This window comes from Schistocerca serialis, chromosome 7 (genome assembly GCF_023864345.2).
Source record: "Schistocerca serialis cubense isolate TAMUIC-IGC-003099 chromosome 7, iqSchSeri2.2, whole genome shotgun sequence".
In the NCBI taxonomy this organism is placed as follows: domain Eukaryota; kingdom Metazoa; phylum Arthropoda; class Insecta; order Orthoptera; family Acrididae; genus Schistocerca; species Schistocerca serialis.
The window spans coordinates 204,439,009-204,465,265 of NC_064644.1; the positions used below are offsets into that span (position 1 = coordinate 204,439,009).

Sequence of the window (26,257 nt, forward strand, 5' to 3'; positions counted from 1 at the left end):
AATCACAATTCACCACGTCAAATCTATCCTCCCCTTCCAGCTAGATATATGTATTTCTTTTTTACTTGAATAGTAGTCTGATTACATCCCACAAATGTCTGGTTGTATGTCGGAACACAAGCCACAATACCTTTATGTTCAAGCACCATAACATTTCTGACTATCATTTGCAGATGTGAGATGTGAGCCTTGAGCAGCCACCGAGCGAGGTGGCGCAGTGGTTAGACACTGGACTCGCATTCGGGAGGACGACGGTTCAATCCCGCGTCCGGCCATCCTGATTTAGGGTTTCCGTGATTTCCCTAAATCAGTCCAGGCAAATGCCGGGATGGTTCCTCTGAAAGGGCACGGCCGACTTCCTTCCCCATCCTTCCCTAATCCGATGAGACCGAGGACCACGCTGTCTGGTCTCCTTCCCCAAAAACAACCAACCAACCAAACCTTGAGCAGCCGATGGTGAAGTATTAGTGCAGCAGCAGTGCAGTAGCGAGTCGCATATTTAGCTTTCATATTTGTTTTGTAGTTTGATTCTTAATTTCTTTCCGAGTGTTTGTGCGCTTGCATATTTAATTACATAAAATCCTTGCGTATTGTCGTATTTGGGAGGAGTAATATTGCTTATTGATAGCTGTAGAGTATAAATTCGCGGAGTCGTTAGATATTAGCAGTAGGGTGGGTAGAGTGTATGCGTGCTGTGTGCGGGCGCAGGAGGAACTGACCGCGGTTCGCGAGCAGCTGAGCGTGCTGTTGGCCACAGTCAGCAGCCTTGAGGCTGCTGGCTTGAGGTGCAGCGACGGTAGAGGGTCTGGCGCGTCGCTTGAGACACCCCAGGTGTCTTCATTGGGACCGCCCTCACCTCAGGGCGAGTGGCGGACTGCAACGCGTTCGCGTCGCTCGAGGCGGAGGGTCAATGTGGAGGCTGGCCGGCTAGTCTCGCCCGTTCCTCCCGTCAGTGGGCAGGTGGCCGTTCCGTCAGCAGGGCCCGAGCAGGCACACGGGGGCAAAGGCTTGCTGGTTATTTGGACCTCCAACGTTAGGCGGGTGATGGAGCCCCTTAGGTAAATAGCGTACAGGGCTGGAAAGAAATCCAACGTGCACTCGGTTTGTCCAAGATGTGGAGGGGGCTATCAAGCGTACGGGGTGCAGTCGTCTGCAAGTAGTTGCTCACGTCGGCACCAGTGATGCCTGTCGCTTGGCTTCTGAGGCGATCCTCAGTTCGTACAGGTGGCTGGCGGATTTGGTGAAGACCGCTGGCCTCGCACGCGGGGTGCAAGCAGAGCTCTCTATCTGCAGCATCGTTCCGAGAGTTGATCGGGGTCCTTTGGTTTGGAACCGAGTGGAGGGTCTTAACAACAGGCTTCGTCGACTCTGTGACGGTCTTGGCTGCAGATTTCTAGACTTTCGCTATTGGGTGGGGAATTGTAGGACGTCCCTAGATAGGTCAGGGGTGCACTACACAAAGTGCGAGGTGTCCTGATGAACACTCACCAGTCGACGTGCAGGCACGAAAATCAGGACGCGCTCAGTGTAAAGACACTTCAGCTATCAAGATATTAGCAGTAAATTTTCAGAGTGTTCGGAATAAAGTTCCTGAATTTACTGCCCTCCAGGAAGCGTGTGGCGCGCAAATTATTCTCTGTACTGAGACCTGGATGAACCCTGAGATAGGAAGTTCTTAAATATTTAGTGAGGGTTGGTACGTGTAACGGAAAGACAGATTAGATACCGTAGGAGGTAGTGTCTTCATTGCAGTTGACAAAAATATTGTGACAACTGAGGTCGAAGTAGAGTGTGATTGTGAAGTTATCTGGACACGTTTAACAGGGTTATGGGAAATAAAGTTAGTTGTGGGGTGTTATTACCGGCCATCAGGTTCCGCCATGACAGTTCTAGAATCATTCAAAGGGAGTATACATTCTGTATGGCAGAAGTACCTGGATCATGCTGTATTAGTCGGATGCGACTTCAACCAACCTAGTGTAGACTGGGATGTCTACGGATTCATTACAGGTGGTACAGACAAGCCGTCGTGTGAATTACTTTTGAACACATTATCCGAAAACTATCTTGAGCAGCTAAACCGACAGCCAACGCGTAATGGAAATATTTTAGATCTGGTAGCCATGAACAGACCAGACCTCATCGACGGTGTCAGTGTTAAGACAGGGATTAGGGATCATGATGTTGTCATTACGACTATGGTTACCGAAGTTAAAAAGTCGGTCAAGAAGGCTAGGAGAGTATTCTTACTAGCAAGAGCAGATAAGCAATTGTTAGCATCCCACTTAGTAAATAAATCGACTTCATTTACTTCCGGTACGATGGATGTGGAAGAATTATGGGCACATTTTAAACACATTGTAAAACACGCATTGGACAAGTATATGCCGAAAAAGTGGGTTACAGACGGAAAAGACCCCACTTTAACAGCGCAATTCGGAGAATGCTCAGTAAGCAAAGGCAGTAGCACTCGCGGTACAAGAAAGATCGGGAAAATTAGGACAGGCAAAAGTTAATAGAGATTCGTGCTGCTGTAAAAATAGCAGTGCGCGAAGCATTTAACCACTATCACAGCCGGCCGCGGTGGTCTAGGGGTTCTAGGCGCGCAGTCCGGAACCGCGCGACTGCTACGGTCGCGGGTTCGAATCCTGCCTCGGGCATGGATGTGTGTGATGTCCTTAGGTTAGTTAGGTTTAAGTAGTTCTAAATTCTAGGGGACTGATGACCACAGTAGTTAAGTCCCATAGTGCTCAGAGCCATTTGAACCATTTTGAGCCACTATCACCGTCATACCTTAGCGAAAGATCTTGCTGGAAAGCCAAAGAAATTCTGGTCTTACTCAAAATCGGTAAGCGGGTCGAAGGCTTCTATCCAGTCACTCACTGATCAGTCTGGCCTGGCAACGGAAGACAGCATAACGAAAGCTGAAATTTTTAATTTAGCATTTGAGAAATCTTTCACGCAGTAGGATCGTACAAACATACCGCCGTTTGAGTCTTGTACAGATTCCCGTATGGAGGACATAGTGATAGACATCCCTGGGGTTGTGAAGCAGCTGAATCGGTTGAAAATAAATAAATCTCCAGGTCCTGATGGGATTCCAATTCGATTTTACAGAGCGTACTCTACTGCATTGGCTCCTTACTTAGCTTGCATTTATCGCGAATCTCTTGCCCAATGTAAAGTCCCGAGCGACTGGAAAAAAGCGCAGGTAACGCTTGTTTATAAGGAGGGTAGAAGGACGGATCCTCAAAATTACAGACCAATATCCTTAACATCGGTTTGTTGCAAGATTCTCGAACGTATTCTCAGTTCGAATATAATGAATTTCCTTTGAGACAGAGAAGTTGCTGTCCATGCATCAGAACGGGTTTAGAAAGCATCACTCCTGCGAAATGCAACTCGCCCTTTTTTCACACGATATCTTGCGAACCATGGATGAAGGGTATCACACGGATTCCATATTCCTTGACTTCCGGAAAGCGTTTGACTCGGTGCCCCACTGCAGACTCCTAACTAAGGTACGAGCACATGGGATTGGTTCCCAAGTATGTGAGTGGCTCGAAGACTTCTTAAGTAATAGAACCCAGTACGTTGTCCTCGATGATGAGTGTTCATCGGTGGTGAGGGTGTCATCTGGAATGCCCCAGGGAAGTGTGGTAGGTCCACTGTTGTTTTCTTTCTACATAAATGATCTTTTGGATAGGGTGGATAGCAATGTGCGGCTGTTTGCTGATGATGCTGTGGTGTACGGGAAGGTGTCGTCGTTGATTGACTGTAGGAGGATACAAGATGACCTGGACAGGATTTGTGATTGGTGTAAAGAATGGCAGCTAACTCTAAATATAGATAAATGTAAATGAATGCAGATGAATAGGAAAAAGAATCCTGTAATGTTTGAATACTCCATTAGTAGTGTAGCGCTTGACACAGTCACGTCGATTAAATATTTGGGCGTAACATTGCAGAGCGATATGAAGTGGGACAAGCATGTAATGGCAGTTGTGGGGAAGGCGGATAGTCGTCTTCGGTTCATTGGTATAATTTTGGGAAGATGTGGTAAATCTGTAAAGGAGACCGCTTATAAAACAATAATACGACCTATTCTTGAGTACTGCTAGAGCGTTTGGGATCCCTATCAGGTCGGATTGAGGGAGGACATAGAAACAATTCAGAGGCGGGCTGCTAGATTTGTTACTGGTAGGTCTCATCATCACTCGAGTGTTACGGGAATGCTTCAGGAACTTGGGTGGGAGTCTCTGGAGGAATGGAATCGTTCTTTTCGTGAATCGCTACTGAGGAAATTTAGAGAACCAGCATTCAGGCTGACTGCAGTACAGTTTTACTGCCGCCAACTTACATTTCGCGGAAAGACCACAAAGGAAAGATAAGAGAGATTAGGGCTCGCACAGAGGCATATATGCAGTCATTTTTCCCTCGTTCTGTTTGGGAGTGGAACAGGGAGAGAAGATGCTAGTTGTGGTGCGAGGGACCCTCTGCCACGCACCGAATGGTGGATTGCGGAGTATGTATGTAGATGTAGATGTAGATGAACAAAATTATGATACGTCCACACTCGCCCCAGCTGGGTGTCGTTTTCGCACTGCCCAGTAGCAAAAAAGCCTAACGCCATCATACATTTGTCGATGAATAAAGGCTATGATAGCAGTTTAAAAAAGCCCTAGCGTCTTTTTTTATTTTACCGGTTTCACCACTTCCACTAAACGTTTTCGTATTTTTGGTAATTGTAAACCCAGCCAAAAAACAGTGGCGTCTTAGATATACCCAGCCTGCCAAGACAGGGTTCGTGTCAGTGCACTCAATGCGTAGCTATAGTAGTCTTGCCTACCATCCAGATCATACAAATTTCCCCTGACTAAGAAACCATTGCGAATGTAATATATACTAGAGTATTTCCATTCGGATTTAATTTTCAGGTGCCAAGCAGATGAAAGGATAACCTGGAAAACTGTTCTGTATCGAGTCTAAGCACCTTTTAAGTTCCTGTTGTTGAGCGCGGTACCTGTTTAACACTTTGGAGCAGGAGGAGGATCACTGTGAGACGGATCTGTTGCTGAGCTCGTTATGAAAAAACAAAAGAGCCTGTTACAGCATCACACAAAGATGTTGTTTGTTATTTATGCGAGAAACGGTGACTTAATGATGCATACCTGGTTAGGTCCTATAACATGTGCGAGAAGCAACTGATTTTTTAAAAAGAAATACCGTGATACGTGGAAATCTCCAATAGGCTTGAATGCAAAGAATGCTTTACTCCAAGCAGACAATAGACCTCTGTTTATCCCTTTCAGCGCACCATCTGTGTGTAACTGAATAAACACTATTCAACTTCAAGTGCATGCAGGATGTCTGTGAAAAAGGTAATGCTGTAATTCTATTATCGGTATTATAGTGGGATAGTGACTGCACAACTCTCCTTCAAGAACAGAGCTGTACACACACATTAGAGAAAAAATTCTATACCTCTTACTTCCTCAATATGTTACGAAAATTAGCACTGAGGACTACAACTTAACTGGGAATAGAGGAATGCCACTGATTACATCCTGTCTGAGCCGTTGAAATCAAGAAATGTGTGGATATTTCTATGAAACCGATTAAGAGTCGTCGCCACATGAACGATATTGATTACTACATGTCCATATACAACTTGTACCTTTACTATGTGAGGTATGTCGCACTGATTTTATTTGCTACCTGACGTATGTGAAAGGGATGAACTCATTCCAAAGTATGAACCGTGCTTTCGGCACTATGACTAGAATGCGCGTTTCCAGACGATGGACCACCATCAATGTCACTTTTCTCAGTTTAGTGCAAGCTTTGCAGTATGATGATTTCCTATTTCTCTGAGGCTTATCAAGTTTAATTTATTATTAAGGTGTTCGATGTTTCCAATGAACTCAAAATGACGAAGAAGAAGTGTTCAAATGTGTGTGAAATTTTATGGGACTTAACTGCTAAGGTCATCAGTCCCTAAGCTTACACACCACTTAACCTAAATTATCCTAAGGACTAACACACACATGCCCGAGGGAGGACTCGAACCTCCACCGGGACAAGTCGCACAGAAGTGTTCATTCTAAGAAAAATACTCAGATGTATTGTTCTTCATGTGATCATCAAACAGAATGCGTAGTTTGTTAGTTTTATGGTATTATTGAGGAGGGGGGAAGAGCAGATATCATTTGGCTAACGTAAAGCACAAATGAAACATGCACTCTGGAAGCACTTATTGAAATGGACAGTTACTTTGTTTCAGATTCTTTCAAACAGTGTCAATTTGTAACAGCAGCGGATTAACAATGTGCGGTGATACCGCTGAACATCATCATATCTTTGGAATCAGTGAACTATACTTTCACTCTAAGATCTGAACTTCTCAATATTTACGACGCCGCAATAGAAATATGACTTTGGGCATAACAAAATCAACAGCTGCTGTGAAATAATTGTTAGCGACCGACATTGCCAAATAAATACATAGTGATCTATCAGAGTTACGTTATTTTTGGTATAGCTGCAGCTGTTCGCAACTAAAAGCAGCAGTTGCTCCAGTCTTTCACTTTTTAAGCTTTAGAGAACTAGCCCGCTTAGTCCGGATTCCTCCTTCTCAAAGTACGTCGTATTTTAATCAATTCGAGAGAAATCTCCTGGTTTGTCAGGCAGGAATTATGGCAACTCTAAATACCAGGTGTCCAAAAAGTCAGTATAAATTTGAAAACTGAATAAATCACGGAATAATGTAGATAGATCATGTAGATAGAGAGGTAAAAATTGACACACGTGCTTGGAATGACATGGGGTTTTATTAGAACCAAAAAAATCCAAAAGTTCAAAAAAATGTTCGGCAGATGGCGCTTCATCTCATCATAATAGCAATAAGATGATGTTCTTTACAGGAAATGCTCAATATGTCCACCATCATTCCTCAACAATAGCTGTCGTCTTGAAATAATGTTGTGAACAGCACTTTAAAGCATGTCCGGAGTTATGGTGAGGCATTGGCGTCGGATGTTGTCTTTCAGCATCCCTACAGATGTCGGTCGATCACGATACACTTGCGTCTTCAGGTAACCCCAAAGCCAATAATCGTACGGACTGAGGTCTGAGGACCTGGGAGGCCAAACATGACGAAAGTGGCGGCTGAGCACACGATCATCACCAAACGACGCGCGCAAGAGATCTTTCACGTGTCTAGCAGTATGGGGCGGAGCGCCATCCTGCATAAACATCGTACGTTCCAGCAGGTGTTTCCAGCAGGTGTATCCAGGCTGGGGATGTTGCGATTCTGTAACATATCGGCGTACCTCTCACCCATCACGGCAGCAGTTATCAAACCAGACTCACGCATCTCCTGGAAGAAAAAAGGCCCGAAAACGGTAGATGTGGTAAATCCAACCCATACCGTGACTTTCTCGTCGTGCAATGGAGTTTCCACGACAGTTCTAGGATTTTCAGTAGCCCAAATTCCGCATTTGTGTGCGTTGACAGACCCTCGGAGTGTCAAATGAGCTTCGTCGGTCTACAACACGTTACTCAACCAATCGTCATCTTCTGCCATCTTTTGAAACGCCCACACCGCAAATGTCCTCCGCTTCACTAAATCGCCAGGTAACAGTTCATGATGCCGATGGATTTTGTACGGATAGCATCGGAGGGTACGCCTAAGTGCCAACCAAACAGTAGTGTATGGAATGCCGGTGCGACGTGCGACTGCACGAGCGCTGACTTCCCCGTGCATAGACGAACCCGCTACAGTCTCCATTTCTTCCTGAACTATCTCAGCAGCATTACGCCTTGTGCTCGGTCGACCACTACGGGGTCTGTCGTCTAAACAACCCGTGGCTTCGAATTTAGAAATGATTTTCGCCACAGCTGCATTTGTCAACGGACCTTTACCCGTTCGAATCCCCTTCCTATGCCGATAGGATCTTAAAGCTGAACTAGCACATTCCCCATTCTGATAATACAGCTTCACTAAAAGCACCTTTTCAGATAACGTCAACATGCTGTGACTGCTGGCGCATCTGATTCTCTCTCTCATTACAGCTCCTTTTATTCACGATTGCCATGCGCAGACACTGACGTTTTGCTGTCCAGCTCCATCTGTCGGACATTTTGTGAACTTTGTTTTTTTTTGTTCTAATAAAACCCCATGTCATTCCTAGTATGTGTGTCAATTTTTACCTCTCTATCTACATTATTCCGTGGTTTATTAAGTTTTCAAATTTATACTGACTTTTTGATCACCCAGTACATCAAAAGTCGAACGTATAGTTATCGCGAAATGCGCACCGACCTGTCCAGAACAATCACACCAGCATTCATCTGCAGGTGGGATGATGCTGCGTTCCTATTGGCTCACTGTGGGAAGTGGTCGGTGGATTGGGCGGCAGATATAAAGACCGCTCAACACCCAGTCGCCCTCATTCTGTCGTCAACCATTATAGTGTGAGGTCGATTGTTTTGTTCTCGGTCGTGTGCGTCAATCGTTAGTTTGGTTCATGTAACACGAAGCGTTCAGCGGCATCAAGAACCATCGGTGGTGCCAGTGGCGGCAAGCGGCAGAGACTGTTAGGGCAGGGTGGAGAATTACCTGGTAAGTACAGAGTCAAATCCGCAACTGTAACTTTTCTCTTCCACTAAGAATTTCGTTGTATTGAATGCATTTCTACTTATTTTTCAGTGAATATCCACCAACACCAAATCGTGAACGAAATGAATGCTGTGATGCAACAGCAGAGACAGTGGCAGCAGCTGCTGCAGCATCGGCTGCATTGTAAGTATATATTCCAACTTCGTAGTATGACGTGACCAGCGAGTCTGTAGATGATTTCGAGGGATCAAAATTGATAACTGTAACTCTTTTTCACTAACAATTTCGTATTGAATACCTGCCTTATTGTTTCAGAATATATATGCAGCGGGCAATAGAAGAGGCGTAGAGCCAACAGCTGCAGCAGTAACAGCAGTGGCACCACCAGCATAGGCTGCAGCTGCACCAGCAGCAACAACAGAAGTGGCCGCAGCGGCAGCAGTGGTAGGAACTGCAGCACCAGCAATATCATCGTAAGTAGTATATGTACTTATGATCGAATATGAACTACGTCGTGACCAACGAGTATGAAATAGTTGTAGATGATTTCGAGCGACCAAAATCGATAAATATTACTTTTCACCAAGAATTTCGTATTGTTGCGGTATTTGTCGTGTACACATATTTTCTTTTAAAAAATTTCATCGTTTACATAATATATTGCCGTTGTTGTAGATTATTTTGAGGATCAAATTCGATAAAACGTTACTTCTTTCCTTTTCACTAAGAATTTCGCATTGTTTCAGTATAAACATCCACTAATTTTCATTTTCATCTCCATAGTACTGTGTATACGTACTCAAATTTCATCGTATATGTAATATGGTGCATAGTCCTTGTCGTAGATGATTTCCTGGCAGACAAATAAAGGTGACAGGGAGGGGTACGTGCTGGAGATATGCGGGACGCATCGCAGATCTCATGTAAGTGTATATTAAAAAAAAACAAAAAAAACTATTTTTCTTTCCCATGCTTTTTGTATGTATACAATTTGTTTTATTATTATATCATTATGTTGTAGACGATATAGGAAGGCTGGATCACAGAATACACAGTGGTTCAGGCAAGAATGAAATGCCGCAGTGGGTGGAGGAGATGGAAAGAGACTTCAGCGTCAAGAGGGGATGAGGGAGACGCCAAGGAGCCAGAGTGAAATAGGTAATACATACTCACTTTGCTTACAATCACTGTTCTTTCTTTCCTTGCAGCAGCAGTAGCAAGCGATATTTAGAACTTGTACTTAATTGTGTTCGTTTCTGTTTCTCCGTTCTACAGCGGCTGCGGCTGCGGAACAGATTCTACAATAAGCCGTTGCTTGTGTACCGGCGGTGGCGATGCCTGTAACATCGAGGTGGGGTCTTGTGCGCCACGCTTCGTGAACAAGTGCTCTTCTAGTCGCAGTACGGAAAGCCGCCGCCGCCGCCCCCGCTCCGACACAGGCTCCCCACTGGCGACCATAGGCCACCCACCCTCTGGAAAGCAGGTCAGCCCTGCAGCAGCAGGATGCTCGCACTGGGCCCATTACTCAGCATTTCCTCCTCCTCCCTTCCATCACCTCATCGTTGCCTATCTCGCGAGATATGGCACATACCAAACAACACATCACCGTTAACAGCTTCACACCTAGTTGTAGTTATAGTACTAGTATTAGCAACGATGTTGGCGGAAATCCTCTCCCCTATCCTTCTAGTGGAGGACATCAGGTCAGTGACACCATACCGCAGTGAGGGTACTCAACAGTTGCAGATGCCTTTGAGGAGCGAATCTCATTCACAACGATCGGGAATCCGGCAGGACATTACCGCAAACCTCTCGGATTTCTAAAAGCATGCCTTCTTGTCATGAAAACACATTTCCTCATCATGATCCGCATATCCTGCCATTAAATGTGGTGCACTGCTGTACATCGAACTGTCGCACCCACTGCTCCCACCCCCCTCCCCCCACTCGACGACAAGTTACCGCTGGTATTGAAGAGACAAGTCTTCATTATCTTTGAGGGGAAAAATGGCGTGATAATGTGGAGTACATCAGTCACTGATTAATTTCATGAATCCACATTGAGAGCTATAATGGGCCAATTTTCCACAATGTAACTTAGGGGGTCATTTACAACACTAAGCTGAATATTACACCTGGACATCCATACACATGTCTGTAATTCGGTAAGTGGAGGGTCCAGCTATACAGAGTTCCCTAAAGGTATAGCTAATATGAGGGCATACATTTATGTCACAAATAGAAAGGATCAGGCTAGTTTAGCATGACCAGTCCTGACTTTCGGGAGAAATTACAATTACAGAGATCATCTTGAGCGTTCAGGTAAATACAATGTACCTAAAGGTATTATCAGTGCAGGGTATAACTTGATGGAAACGAGTTCCCTGTCAAGATCCATGGCATAACTAAATTTGAGGCCCATACTACTGGAATATCGGTTCACGTTTATGGCCTGGAGATTAAAAGCAAGCTAGATGAGCAGGACAAGCATATGGTCGTCGGCCCCCTCATTTTCTCAAACTTTGCCGGTGAGCGTTAGATGTGTGTAAACATGGTCTTATTCTCCAATGATAAAATCAAGGTGAAAGGCAGTTATTATTATGTTTGTATCAAAGACATGCCCTGACTTCTCTCAACTGAGTAATCACAAGTGTAAAAAGCTGTCTCAGTACCTTTTCCTGAGACAAGTTATTAGCATCGTGTCTACCACACTGCGCTTCCAAGGGCCTGGTACATGTTGTTACGCCTGCTGAGGAAGACAAATCCACAAAGTTTAAAACTGCTACCCATCAGTAGCAAAGCCTGATTGTAGTGTACGCCGACTTTGAATGCCTCCACACTTCTGTGACCCGTTATGAAGTTGACCCTATGGCCCCACATACCACCTGTACAGGAAAACACGTACCATATACGAAGGGCATCAAATTATATCATCCTAAGATTAGTGCCTTAACCGCTACAAATCTTATGTAGGGATTAATCCTGCGATTTGCTCCTCAATGAGCTCGAAAACTTCCATAGGAAGTTGATAAGCTTTACAGCGACAGCATTTCCACGAGCAAATCGAAGGAGAATGAAGATCTGTACAATGAAGCGGTTGACTGCCATATTTCTGGGTTGCCGTTAGATGGAAAAGTGGAAACTCCTCGTAGGGACCACTGTCGTCTTACGGCGAAGTTCCGTCGCGCTGCTCACAATGCGTGCAATTTGAAATAGCAGCTACGAAGACACGTGCCCGTTTACATCCATAATTTAAACGGCTATGATGTTCCCCTTTCTCGTTGAGCACTTGCCTGGTTTCGGTTGCGAGAAAAACCATGGCAGTGTCCTACCTGAGAGCGTCGAGGAATACACTTCGTTCTCCAAATGACTGACACCAAGAATTACGTGGTGGTGGTGGTGGTTAGTGTTTAACGTCCCGTCGACAACGAGGTCATTAGAGACGGAGCGCAAGCTCGGGTTAGGGAAGGATTGGGAAGGAAATCGGCCGTGCCCTTTCAGAGGAACCATCCCGGCATTTGCCTGAAACGATTTAGGGAAATCACGGAAAACCTAAATCAGGATGGCAGGAGACGGGATTGAACCGTCGTCCTCCCGAATGCGAGTCCAGTGTGCTAACCACTGCGCCACCTCGCTCGGACAAGAATTACGCTCCGCTTCCTTGATAAGCTACGTTGAAACTCTACCTCGGGAGGACATGCATATAACACGAGCTGCATTTCCCGACGAGGAAAAGTTTCAGCTTGTGACTAGGAAGAGGTTTTCCCATATGGGTATGTGGACAGTATGGCAAACCTTACAGGCGATGCCGTAACGGATGCAGTGTACGAGCGTGCCGTGAATGTCTGGCGGGAATTTAACTTCTCCACTTTAGGAGAGTATGCACATCTTTACATAGACACATACGTGCACTTGCTTGCGGACGTTTCCGACAAATTCCGTAATCTATGCATGGCCATATAATCTCTGGATCCCACCTTTTATTACATCGCACTTGGGTCCTCTTGGGAGGCAAAACGAAGTGCAGCATCGACTTATTGACCGATGCTGACTTCCTTTTCTTTGAGCGAGTTATCCAGGGGGGGCTTTGCCAATGTGTCCATAGGCTTGCGAAGGAAAATAACCTATAGTTGGGTGACAGGTTCAACGCATCCCTTGATTCGAGTTGCATAATGTACCTGGCTGTAAATAATTTATACAGGTACGTCATAAAAATTACTGCCGAATGGTGAGTTTTAGTGAGTGCCCGAAGACGAATGGAAGCTGTTTGGTGGCAAAATCATGGTGGGTATAGCGGCTGATTCTGATAGTGGGTATATGAGGGGGAGGCAGAAGCGTACCCTGTCAGCTTGCATGATGCGCATACCTATTTGCCACTGCGTGCAGAGCAACTAGTTCCCAACTCAAAACTGTTGACAACGCTAGGGGATAAGGGAGGTACGTTATTTATTATTGTAATCTCCAGCTGTGTCTCAGACTTTTGGGGGAACGACATGAAATTGTGATTAGAACTGGTTGGGAAAACGCACTGCCAATCCAAATTATATAGGGGTTACTATATTCAATAAGAGCTTTATTGCTTCGAAGATGGCGAAGATTACGAAACCTGCTTATGTGGCGATGTGCATACTAGACCTATCCAAGCTCCACATGTACAGCTATCATTGTGGGTTTGCGAAAATTCACTTCACAGAGCCTAAATTGCTCTATATGGATACAGATACCTTCATCTATTGGGTGAAGATTTGAGACCAATATGAAGCATTAAGGTATCACTGTAATAAATTCAACATGTCCTCATACATGGCCAACAAACTTGTACCACAGAACAATAAGGCTATCGCCGGCCACTGTGGCCGAGCGTTTCTAGGCGCTTCAGTCCAGAACCGCGGTGCTGCTACGGTGGCAGGTTCGAATCCTGCCTCGGGCACGGATGTGTTAACATCTACATCTACATTTATACTCCGCTAGCCACCCAACGGTGTGTGGCGGAGGGCACTTTACGTTCCTTTCCTGTTCCAGTGGCGTATGGTTCGCGGGAAGAAAGACTGTCTGAAAGCCTCCGTGCGCGCTCTAATCTCTCTAATTTTACATTCGTGATCTCCTCGGGAGGTACAAGTAGGGGGAAGCAATATATTCGATACCTCATCCAGAAACGCACCCTCTCGAAACCTGGCGAGCAAGCTACACCGCGATGCAGAGCGCCTCTCTTGCAGAGTCTGCCACTTGAGTTTGTTAAACATCTCTGTAACGCTATCACGGTTACCAAATTACCCTGTGACGAAACGCGCCGCTCTTCTTTGGATCTTCTCTATCTCCTCCGTCAACCCGATCTGGTACGGATCCCACACTGATGAGCAATACTCAAGTATAGGTCGAACGAGTGTTTTGTAAGCCACCTCCTTTGTTGATGGACTACATTTTCTAAGGACTCTCCCAATGAATCTCAACCTGGTACCCGCCTTACCAACAATTAATTTTATATGATCATTCCACTTCAAATTGTTCCGCACGCATACTCCCAGATATTTTACAGAAGTAACTGCTACCAGTTTTGGTTCCGCTATCATATAATCATACAATAAAGGATCCTTCTTTCTATGTACTCGCAATACATTACATTTGTCTATGTTAAGCGTCATTTGGCACTCCCTGCACCAAGTGCCTATCCGCTGCAGATCTTCCTGCATTTCGCTACAATTTCGCTACAGTTTGATGTCATTAGGTTAGTTAGGTTTAATAGTTCTAAGTCTAGGGGACTGATGACCTGAGATGTTAAGTCCCAAAGTGCTTAGAGCCATTTGAGGATGGTTATCGCCTATGCGGCAAAAGGATTGCCGATTGTGGAGTTTGTAGGTCTGCTGTCAAAAATTTATGCATATCGCACACTGGAAGGAGCCATCCAGAGGCAGTCTAAGTGTGTGGGTCCTAAGGCGTCGAGATCCCTCTCTCTCGAAGACTATTTGCGGTGTCTCTACAGCGGTGTTTGCGGTGCTGCACCGCAGCCGCCGCATAAGGTACGGAAAACTAGTATTCGATCGAGAGGACACGAACTGTGCTGCAGACTAAATTATAAAAGAGTTTTCGTGATGATGGGACTGAAACTCTCCCGTACTCACTCTACTCACTTGTAGCGAGAGACGCGATGGAGAACGCCCAGTGGGAGGAAGAGAATGAGTTACACAGAGAGAGTAGTAGTATGACCATTTTGTCATAGTGTAACTAATTGTGTGCGTGTCGTGTAAATATTTATTATTTGTGTGTACTTTGTACAGGTGTGCAGACACACGCCATGTGTCAAAAAAGCATAAAAACAAGGAACAATGTATATATTTATGTGTAAATACGTATAAGTGCACCAAGTGTGTGAGAAATGTAAAAAAAGTTAAAAATGTAAACAAAGGAATAAAGAAAAAAGTATTTGTATGTTTATTTATTCATTTATAATGTATGTGTACCGTGCAAATATATATATCTACACACTACATGCGTCTTCTAAATAGTAGACAACCAAATCAGACTGGTTTTAAGTGTATACAATCCATATAACCTTTGCTATTGGGGATGTGGAAATTATTTTCTAAGTGTACACAGTCCATCAGAATTATTGTAAAGGTAATGTACTGTGACTGTGGAATTTAGTTGTAGTAGTTAAAAGAAAAGTATCTCTGCTTAAGATGAGTGCTGTTAAGGAGATGAAGTTTAAGAAGAAAGATAACAAAATATATGGAATGGTTGCATTGGGTTACACCTAACGTGCAGCAAGAATTGGCTTATCCTTTCAGACCTGAGAAAAAACTATTTGTAGAAGCTGAATGAATTTTAAATGCCGTGCTTAAAAAATTTAGCGAATGCAGGAAAATTCAATTGAATTACTATATTTCAATTTTTCCTCCAAAAGTTTGGACTCACACTAATGTTAGGTTCACTCTGTAATAAATTTTCAGAAATAAGAATCTCAAATTTCAAATATAGAAAAAGTGTATCATCAAAAGAACGCCATAGTTATGCAACGTAAACTGGAAATGAATTTCTAGAATCACATTTTAAAAGTTTGAGGCATCATTTTCTTTCAAGAGAAAGCTCCCACTTGCTACTGAACAAATTGTAAATTAATAGTAACATGATACAGAGTTATCACTTTTATGTAGTGTATGTTACAAGAAAGTTTAAATTTTTTTAAAGGTACAAATACACATTACATTTAGTACACCAGGTTCTTGTTCGCTTTTTACAACCTTCATTTCTAGAACACCTTGCACAAGACAAATCAGCTGTGGGCCAGTGTGCGTATTCATCGTGCCTTCTGTCCAAAAACAGGCTGATCAGCAGGTCGGTACTCTTTCTCAGAAACCTGCGCTGCACCATTACTAGGGTTTTCTGTGGAAGGGATTCGTTTAGCAGGGCACAAAAGTGATTCTCCGAGAACCATTCTGAAACCCAAAAGATATAATTTATCCTTCTCAGGTACTCGATCAGTTTCACAAACTTCCTTGTATTCTATCCAGGAATCGACGAAAGCAAGATCTATGAAATGAATTGCGAGTATCAGAGTCCATTTCCTTGTTTTTATAAATGTTCTGCAGGTCTCCATCATGTGCTCGCAAGTGCCAATTCCTCCAATGCTCCTATTATGCTTTGTAACAACTGATGGGCAAGGAACATTGACGTACTTTTTCCTTTTTCTTCCGCCGTTCTACATCTGTAACTGGATTACATGCAGAACAGTTTGACGCCCATGCCATTGCTTTTACGTATTTCCATGGAATGACAACACCATTGTTGTCATCCCTGCAGAATTCTTCCATGTCACCTCTTTTCAATTTTTTCTCCTATGAGTCAGCTGCACATCTCTAATTCTATTACGCACGATTGTTCCTCTTCCATACATTCCTTTCTCTCGCATGGCTTCCAACAGCGAAATGCTTGTAAAACATTTGTCAAAGAACAGATGACAATCTCTCTTTAGTGTTTATATCAGTTGAAGCACAATAATAGGCCGTAGGCCGTAGTCCCTATCAAGCATAGGTGTTGATTTTCCCTGGTAAATCTCAAAATCTAGGACTAATCCTTTGCTCATTGCTAAAACAATTTTTTTCTAAGCTCCTTAGGCGTGGTTTGTTTGGTACATATTGCTTCAAGGAACAGCGACCATCGACAGAGTAATGGCCTCTACTGTGACGAGGCAATTTGACACAGGCATTCCTCACGAAGTCTATTGCAGATTCAACCGCCCAGAGAACATTCTTCACGTTCTCTTCCGGAAAACGATTTGTGTCAACAACATTTAACGACTTTCGTACAGGAAAGAAACGATCCCTTGTGATATTGTCTGCTATCACTGGAAGGCAAAATCCACGTTGCCAATACATTCTCATACGTCGGTATTTGGTATTGCCCATTTATGACCATTAGAATGAGTGCTCCAAAAACTTTTTTTTTTACTTCCTGCGCCGTAGCTCTCAAAACGTGCCTTGTTTAGATAAATGATACATGTTTCTGGATATGGATGGAAGCTCAAAAAATTCGTCAGGAAAAGTACTTAATACTAATCATTGGAGATTCGTGGAAAATATCATATATGGGAGGTCGTCGCGAAGAAAATGGACGTTCCTCCACAAATGTTTTCTCACTGTCACTAGGTTCAGTTGGTACCTGCTCATTTTGCATTTGCTCTTGTCTTTCACTTATATTTTCTACCTACTGGTCTGAAGTAGGTGCTGCAACTCGGAGTCATCAGATTTATCAGATGAACTACTACTTTCAGCAGTTTTCTTCTTAGGTAATGGAATCCAGGATTCACCAACAATGTCATAATCACTGCTAATGTCCTTCACATTTGATTGGGCGAAAAGGTATTCAGTTTCTGCATGTCAGCGTATCTAGGAAGAGGGACACCTATCAACCTCAACAACTGAAATAGGATAACAAAAATAGAGTAAATTAATAATACCTCCGTGCAGTCGTCTCAAGACCGCCATTGTCAGAGAACTTGAAACGAAATGCCACACAGTGCAGCTCTGCGGAAGAAATACTAACTAAAATGGACTGTAGCGCACTCTCTGAAACTTGCACTATTGTCTGGCCCAAGTCTCAACAGTCGCACTTTAACCAAGTCGCTGTAATCTGCGAAAAAACGTAGCAACACAATTGTACACATACCAGTGCTTAATTTCTAAACTTTTAGGTCCCAGAACGCGCCCCCATCTACCACCTTCCCCCCCCCCCCCTCCCCCCCCCCCGACGGCCAGAGAGAGAGAGAGGGAGAGAGAGAGAGAGAGAGAAAGAGAGGAGAGAGAGAGACCTGTGATAAGACTGTACGTGCGTACACACACATTCACTCAGTACCTCTTGCCCGTCACATGACATTGGTGACCCATTGTGTCACGTTCACTTGTGCTGGCGGAGCGACAAATTATAGTTACGTTGTGATTTATTACACGTGTACTATTTCAAATCTCCGGTGCTGACTCTTTTACAAAAAAAAAAAAAAAAAAAAAAAAAAAAAAAAAAGGGTCTCTGGGAAGTGCCGGAACGAGTTCCGACATGTTCCAGTTGAAATTAAGACCTGGCACATACGGTCTGAAAGGGTGACAGGAGCAGGAGGCACGTGACGCTTTCAAAGATATATAGCAAATATACACTCCTGGAAATTGAAATAAGAACACCGTGAATTCATTGTCCCAGGAAGGGGAAACTATATTGACACATTCCTGGGGTCAGATACATCACATGATCACACTGACAGAACCACAGGCACATAGACACAGGCAACAGAGCATGCACAATGTCGGCACTAGTACAGTGTATATCCACCTTTCGCAGCAATGCAGGCTGCTATTCTCCCATGGAGACGATCGTAGAGATGCTGGATGTAGTCCTGTGGAACGGCTTGCCATGCCATTTCCACCTGGCGCCTCAGTTGGACCAGCGTTCGTGCTGGACGTGCAGACCGCGTGAGACGACGCTTCATCCAGTCCCAAACATGCTCAATGGGGGACAGATCCGGAGATCTTGCTGGCCAGGGTAGTTGACGTACACCTTCTAGAGCACGTTGGGTGGCACGGGATACATGCGGACGTGCATTGTCCTGTTGGAACAGCAAGTTCCCTTGCCGGTCTAGGAATGGTAGAACGATGGGTTCGATGACGGTTTGGATGTACCGTGCACTATTCAGTGTCCCCTCGACGATCACCAGTGGTGTACGGCCAGTGTAGGAGATCGCTCCCCACACCATGATGGCGGGTGTTGGCCCTGTGTGCCTCGGTCGTATGCAGTCCTGATTGTGGCGCTCACCTGCACGGCGCCAAACACGCATACGACCATCATTGGCACCAAGGCAGAAGCGACTCTCATCGCTGAAGACGACACGTCTCCATTCGTCCCTCCATTCACGCCTGTCGCGACACCACTGGAGGCGGGCTACACGATGTTGGGGCGTGAGTGGAAGACGGCCTAAACGTGTGCGGGACCGTAGCCCAGCTTCATGGAGACGGTTGCGAATGGTCTTCGCCGATACCCCAGGAGCAACAGTGTCCCTAATTTGCTGGGAAGTGGCGGTGCGGTCCCCTACGGCACTGCGTAGGATCCTACGGTCTTGGCGTGTATCCGTGCGTCGCTGCGGTCCGATCCCAGGTCGACGGGCACGTGCACCTTCCGCCGACCACTGGCGACAACATCGATGTACTGTGGAGACGTCACGCCCCACATGTTGAGCAATTCGGCGGTACGTCCACCCGGCCTCCCGCATGCCCACTATATGCCCTCGCTCAAAGTCCGTCAACTGCACATACGGTTCACGTCCACGCTGTCGCGGCATGCTACCAGTGTTGAAGACTGCGATGGAGCTCCGTATGCCACGGCAAACTGGCTGACACTGACGGCGGCGGTGCACAAATGCTGCGCAGCTAGCGCCATTCGACGGCCAACACCGCGGTTCCTGGTGTGTCCGCTGTGCCGTGCGTGTGATCATTGCTTGTACAGCCCTCTCGCAGTGTCCGGAGCAAGTATGGTGGGTCTGACACACCGGTATCAATGTGTTCTTTTTTCCATTTCCAGGAGTGTATATGAAATTGTATTCTTAGAAAATAGATTAAGGAAAGGCAAACCTACGTTTCTAGCTTTTGTAGCCTTAGAGAAAACTTTTGACAGTGTTGACTGGAATACTCTCTTTCAAATTCTGAAGGTGGCAGGGGTAAAACACATGGAGCGAAAGGCTTTTTTCAATTTGTACAGAAATCAGACGGCAGTTATAAGAGTCGAGGGGTATGAGAGGGAAGCAGTGGTTGGGAAGGGAGTGAGACAGGGTTATAGTCTATCCCCGATGTTATTCAATCTATATTTTGAGCAAGCAGTAAAGGAAACAAAACAAAAATTCGGAGTAGGTATTAAAATCCATGGAAAACAAATAAAAACTTTGAGGTTCGCCGATGACATTGTAATTCTGTCAGAGACAGCAAAGGACTTGGAAGAGCAATTGAACGGAATGGACACTGTCTTGAAGGAGGGTATAAGATGAACATCAACAAAAGCAAAACGAGGATAATGGACTGTAGACGAATTAAGTCGGGTGATGCTGTGAGAATTGGATTAGGAAATGAGACACTTAAAGTAGTAAAGGAGTTTTGCTATTTGGGGAGCAAAATAACTGATGGTGGTCGAAGTAGAGAGGATATAAAATGTAGATTGGCAATAGCAAGGAAAGCGTTTCTGAAGATGAGAAATTTGTTAACATCGAGAATAGATTTAAGTGTCAAGAAGTCGTATCTGAAAGTATTTGTATGGAGTGTAGCCATGTATGAAGTGAAACGTGGATGATAAATAGTTTAGAAAAAAAGAGAATAGAAGCTTTTGAAATTTGGTGCTACAGAAGAATGCTGAAGGTTAGATGGGTAGATCACATGACTAATGAGGAGGTATTTAATAGAATTGTGGAGGAGGGGGAGTTTGTAGCACAACTCGACTAGAAGATTCTGAGGCATCAAGGAATCACCAGTTTAGTATTGGAGGGTAGTGCGGAGGATAAAAATCGTAGAGGGAGACCATGAGATGAATCCGCTAAACATATTCAGAAGGATGTAGGTTGCGGTAGGTACTGGGAGATGAAGAAGCTTGCACAGGATAGAGTAGCACGGAGAGCTGCATCAAACCAGTCTCTGGACTGAAGACCACAACAACAACATATGAAATTGTATCCAAGACATAATATCTGGGCAAAACTGAACACTATCAAAGGGTGAAGACAAATCGTACACACATATTATGAGACAAAAACTCATTTATTTCTCATAGAAATTTTACCTTTCCGTAAGTACATTCAGCAGCACAGTTTTCACACATCTTCTTCTCCTTGAGCCGATGGAGAGCAGAACACCCGTAGAACTGCAGATGTTGAATAGCACCTAACTTAACGGCTCGACGCATCCATCAGATCTTCTGCTTACCCTTGACATATATGATGCTCAAATAATCGAAGAGACGTAACGACCTCTTTATAGTATATGACAGGATAATCCCAGTGAATTAATGGTAGAAATGTATTAAACACTTTTTACTCTTCCGTGTTTTAGTGCGCTTCAAATCCCCGAAAGACTTCGGTGATGCAATGTCAGCTGAGTATGTCTCAATTGTATCAGTATATTCTGTGTATACCACGTCTCTAAATATGACTGTTTACGCTAATTATCTTAAAAACCATGAAGTAAAGCAATATTTCATTAAAAAAACTAACAGCATTTTACTTGGCTATGGAATGAAATTACTATTTTGTATTGTCGTTTTTTTCAGCTACACAACCAATACAATACATCTTAATTCATGGTGGTCCATCAATCTGGCATCGCGCATTGGAGTCATAGTGCTTTAAGGACGGCTCATACTTTGAAATGAATTGAGCCCTTTTAAACAAGTCAGGCAGCACATAAAATCTGTGCATTATATATCACATAGTAATGGTACTAGTTGTGTAGGGAACATGTAGTAATGATAATCGCTCACGTGGCGACGGCTCTCAATCAGTTTCATGTAAATATCCAACAGCATATGACACACATTTCTTGATTTCACCCGCTCAAACACTTTGTAAGGAGTAACATTCTCTTTTCCCAGCGAATTTTTAAAGGTGCATTTTCATGCTGACATTTTCTTAGCAGAAAACGCAATTATAAGTAAAAAAAAAAGAAATAATTTGAGCCATACATATAGTCCACGGCTGTATAAAAATTGGATGCAGCTGCTGTAAACATTTGAAGATTTTTCATCGTCATATCATTAGACTAAGAGTCACCTTTAGCTTTCTAGGTCTTGTTCACATCGGACGTACATGGCACAAAGCCATTAATACTACCATTATTTCATTATTTTATTCACGAGTAGCAACCAAACGGCACTAGTAATCACATAACGTAAGTGTACTTTTAATTTTTGTTTTTATTTCAAAATACACTGTTATTAATAACCTATATATGCTTTATTTTGTGTCTTTAGTCATTGTAAGATTGTTGGGTGACTTGGCATGGCAAAAGGTTCCGTAATTTTAAGCAAAAATTCGTTCAGTTCGATCCATCATCGTCTTCGGATGCTGTCATATTACGAAGTCCGAATTCAGTGAAAACACAGAGAAAAGAAACAGGTTATAAATACATGAACGGACCTTTAACGAAAATGCCATACCCAAGCGCCGAGAGTATGCAACAAATTATAATAATGAATATTAAATATTATTATTATACGGTCTCGATCCGGTTGCGAATGAGCGAAAAAAATAGCTAAAAATTCCTAGTCCCCAATGCTAATTGTCATAACATATTGAGAAAGTAAGAGCCCAAGAATAATTTTTTTCTAATGAATGGGTACAGCTCTGTTCTTTAATAAGCAGAGTTGTGCCGTCACTACTCCCCTTTAATACCGACAACTAAAGCATGATGATAAATCATACAATATCCATTGAAACCCATAGGAGGTTTCCACGCAACACGGTATTCCTTTTTGAAAATTCACACATGTCGTGGGATCTAAACAAGTGTTTATCACTAAGTCGCCATTTCTCGGACATGTAACAAACAAAATCTTTGTGTGATCCTCTAACAGGAGCTTTTGGTTTTGTCGTAACAAACTCAATTTTGCCATCTGCAACAACAAATCCGTCTCGTGGTGATCCTCCACCTGCTCCAAGTGTTAAACAGGTACGGTGCTTAGCAACAGGAACTTAAAATGTGCTTAAACTCAATACAAAACACTTAGTTAAATTAACTTATGTTCCAGCATGTACAAAGAAAATGGCTTTGTACACTCGTAAGAAAGGTATAGATTAAACAAATTGATAGCCATAACGGTATGAGAGAAATTTCGTGTTGAAAATGATGCGTGCTATTGATTTTGAAATTAAACATCTGAATTGTTCGAGAACCACAGCTGTCAAGAGGGGACATTTCCAGTACATAGCTCTGTGTCAGACTTCAACAGTAATCGTGATATTTAATTGTAATTACGCTGATAAACATGTGTCTGGTTCGCAACATTCTTGTGAGTCAGGAGATGGCGCAGTAGCAAGCAACCAGGTCGAGGCCAGAAACAGTATCTCAGCAGACGCCTTTGATCTTGGCTGGGTCTGGCCCATCCTTTCTACACAAGTACGGAGAGTCTGGGAAATCTTCCCGTCTGCCGCGGCTTATGACAGTTTCCCTCGCGCGTCCTCCTGGTTGGGTGATTAATCAACTGATACCCAGTTTGCGTAGAGCTGCCTACGGGACTGCATCTGTTACAAGTATACTCATTGGCAATTACAGAAGATTCAAATAGAAGGGTGATGGCGCTGCGGTAGCATTCGAATTCCCACCACTCAGGCTCTCCTGTGGAGGAACTTCCACTGCTGCCTGGCCTCTTGCTGACAGGCGCTTCCATGGCTGCTGCCATGGGCTGCGTGTGTTGGTAGTAGTTTTCTCAGTCTCCGAGCATAAGCGTCGTACTGCGGCACATTGCACTGCGTGTGGACGTCCGGAAGTTGAGTACGAGGAATGTAAGAGTGTTTTCAACGATCTCAGGGGTTTAGTCGTGAACGGATCGTACGTCTCAATACATCGCAGTGGTATTAATTGTTGTTACTATAAAATCACGCTGTAGGCCCTTTCCTCCTTCCGTGTTCGTTCTGGTGTAGCAGTTCGACCCAGTCAAATTAGAAATTGTATACTACTTATAAAAAAGAAATACACTTAGCACACCAGTAGGTCGGGAACTCCATAGCTGTAACGGTGTAAATTCATAACAGGTTTGAATTATTTAACGGTATTCCTCATCAAAAACATAACATTGTTTTTTATGCACGCAAACCACTTTGCAGTGTTATCCTTTTTTTATTTCGAGTAGTTTTAAGTTGTGTGTGTGTGTGTGTGTGTGTGTGTGTCTTTGAAGCAAACTGTATAAGTACCTATGTTAACGATATAATTAATATTTCCTGTGGCACATCTTTTGAAGCAACATTTGCGACATCTTCAAGATATGATAATCCACATCAGTTTTAATACCAACTGAAGCAGTTCATGAAATGCACCGCTAGAAAGTGCGCTTGGAAGACTGGGGCCGTTTAGAGTCCATGGCGTGATGAAAAAGCGCTGCAGTTATTTAAATGTCCCATGCTAGTTCCTGTGCCTCCTGCAAAACAAACTTTCCGAAAAAGCGCTGCAGTTATTTGTATATCCCATGCTAGTTCTTGTCATCTGCAGAGCAAACTACAGCTTTCTCGCTCTCTGTCTCTCTATGTAGGCAACTATATTTTTTAGCGTATTTTGAGTCAGCCTGCCACTAGCTTTGTCAATTAGTGTGTTTGTGTGGAATATGTACCGTGTCCACCATATATCCCCTACCCTATGTCAATCTTGTGTGTCCAGATATGAATTGTCTATCATTGTGAACTTACTTCTTGTTATACCTGTAATTACATTATTACAACATTCTTCATGGATCAAACGCGAGAGGTGTGCGGCCACCTCTTTTTCAGGTACAGTAGAACCATGCTAGATTTGCATCATCCACATTTTAACTATTGAAAAAGAGTGAGTTTTAGCAACATCAGACGAATTCCCATTTGGCGCTAGTCCAAAATAAAATATTAAAGATTGAAACAATGCAGTGATGACAGCAGAAAATAATTTTTTTTCAAAAAAGGTAATCGGTTTTGATCTATGTTTCATGATCTTTAGACAGCTACTCCTCGCTGGCTCCTGGAGATGGCGGCATGGGCCACCAACTGCTCTAGGACGGCGTGGCAAGGAGTAACGGCCTAAAGGTATCAAAAATTGTATAAGAATACCACCCCAGCTGTATCTTGAGAATGTCCTCATTGTCTCATACGACTAGTTTCTGGTTTCTGCAGCACATTACCGCCATCCCCAGGACCTACTACTGCCAAAAGAGTATTAGAATTCCTTGAAGCGTTTATTGGCAAGTCCCTGTTACTAGTACACGTGAACTAGCTTTCCTCATAAGTCTCTTCTCGACACCGTGTTGTTCAACGATCTATTTTCTTAGGCAAACTGAGTCTTAGATCAGTGTTTTTCTTCTGCCCATAGACTCGTTACTTGGGATAAGTTTCGTTTCTTTAGTACCCTATAACGATCTATCTCACAATAAGCTCTAGGAAATTACTACACCCAGTGCGTCACGCAAATGCTGTTCAAAAAATATTCTGATAGTCGATATCGAGACACACGCCGCAAACGTGCCTCGTGTTGATATAAATGTGTGATGTCTACTCCCAAATAAAAACTTGTAACGTGAAATACGCCGAAGCCGGTGTGAGTAATGTAACACAACCGTACCACCAGTGTATCGGAAGGAAATATTTGCGGATGAAGCTATGGAACGCCAAAGTCACTGTGTAGCCCAACTCAAAAGACAACGAGATACCTATTAATTTTTTTTCCACTTTCTGTTTGAGTTGCATACAAAACATTTTATTTGTGGTAACTAGTTCAAAAATGGCTCTGAGCACTATGGGACTCAACATCTGAGGCCATCAGTCCCCTAGAACTTAGAACTACTTAACCTAACTAACCTAAGGACATCACACACATCCATGCCCGAGGCAGGATTCTAACCTGCGACCGTAGGAATCGAGTGGTTCTACACTGGAGCCCCTAGAACCGCTCGGCCACATCAGCCGGCTGGTAAGTAGTTCAGGAGTACATTGTCCTTTCCCAAACCAAATCCTCCATTGGTTTGAGGCTGAATAATGTAGTCCGAAAGTAGTCACCACAAACAAAAAATTTTTGAATCCAGCTGTGACAGAAACTGGAAAAGATTGTTAGTAATCCAAGTAGATGGTCCTCGTTCCTACATACGAGAGACATATTGTTGATCTCCACCAACAAAATAATAACAGCAGCAGATACCACTGCACGCCGAATTATGACCGGTGGCCTTCCGTTCGTGACACCACGCCTCTCCGTCCCACCCTCGCCACCTCATCCACGCCACGCCATCTGAAGTTGAGCGATAATTTAGATTAGTAATGACATTTTACGATTTCGTAATCTGTATCTCTGTGTAGATACACGGCTGAGGATGAGCAGCACATGGTCGAAACACGTGGTGTTTAAATTAAAATAAAGCGTAGAACCCAATCAATGGAAATAAAATTGT

At 43.8% G+C, this 26,257-nt stretch overlaps 1 non-coding gene across 1 annotated transcript; it reads right to left on the bottom strand.

Annotated features, from left to right (window-relative positions):
- Nucleotides 1-12,183: 12,183 nt before the first annotated feature.
- On the bottom strand, nucleotides 12,184-12,256 carry Trnaa-cgc (transfer RNA alanine (anticodon CGC)). The gene has a single exon. It is a non-coding gene; the product is annotated as a tRNA-Ala (tRNA).
- Nucleotides 12,257-26,257: the final 14,001 nt, after the last annotated feature.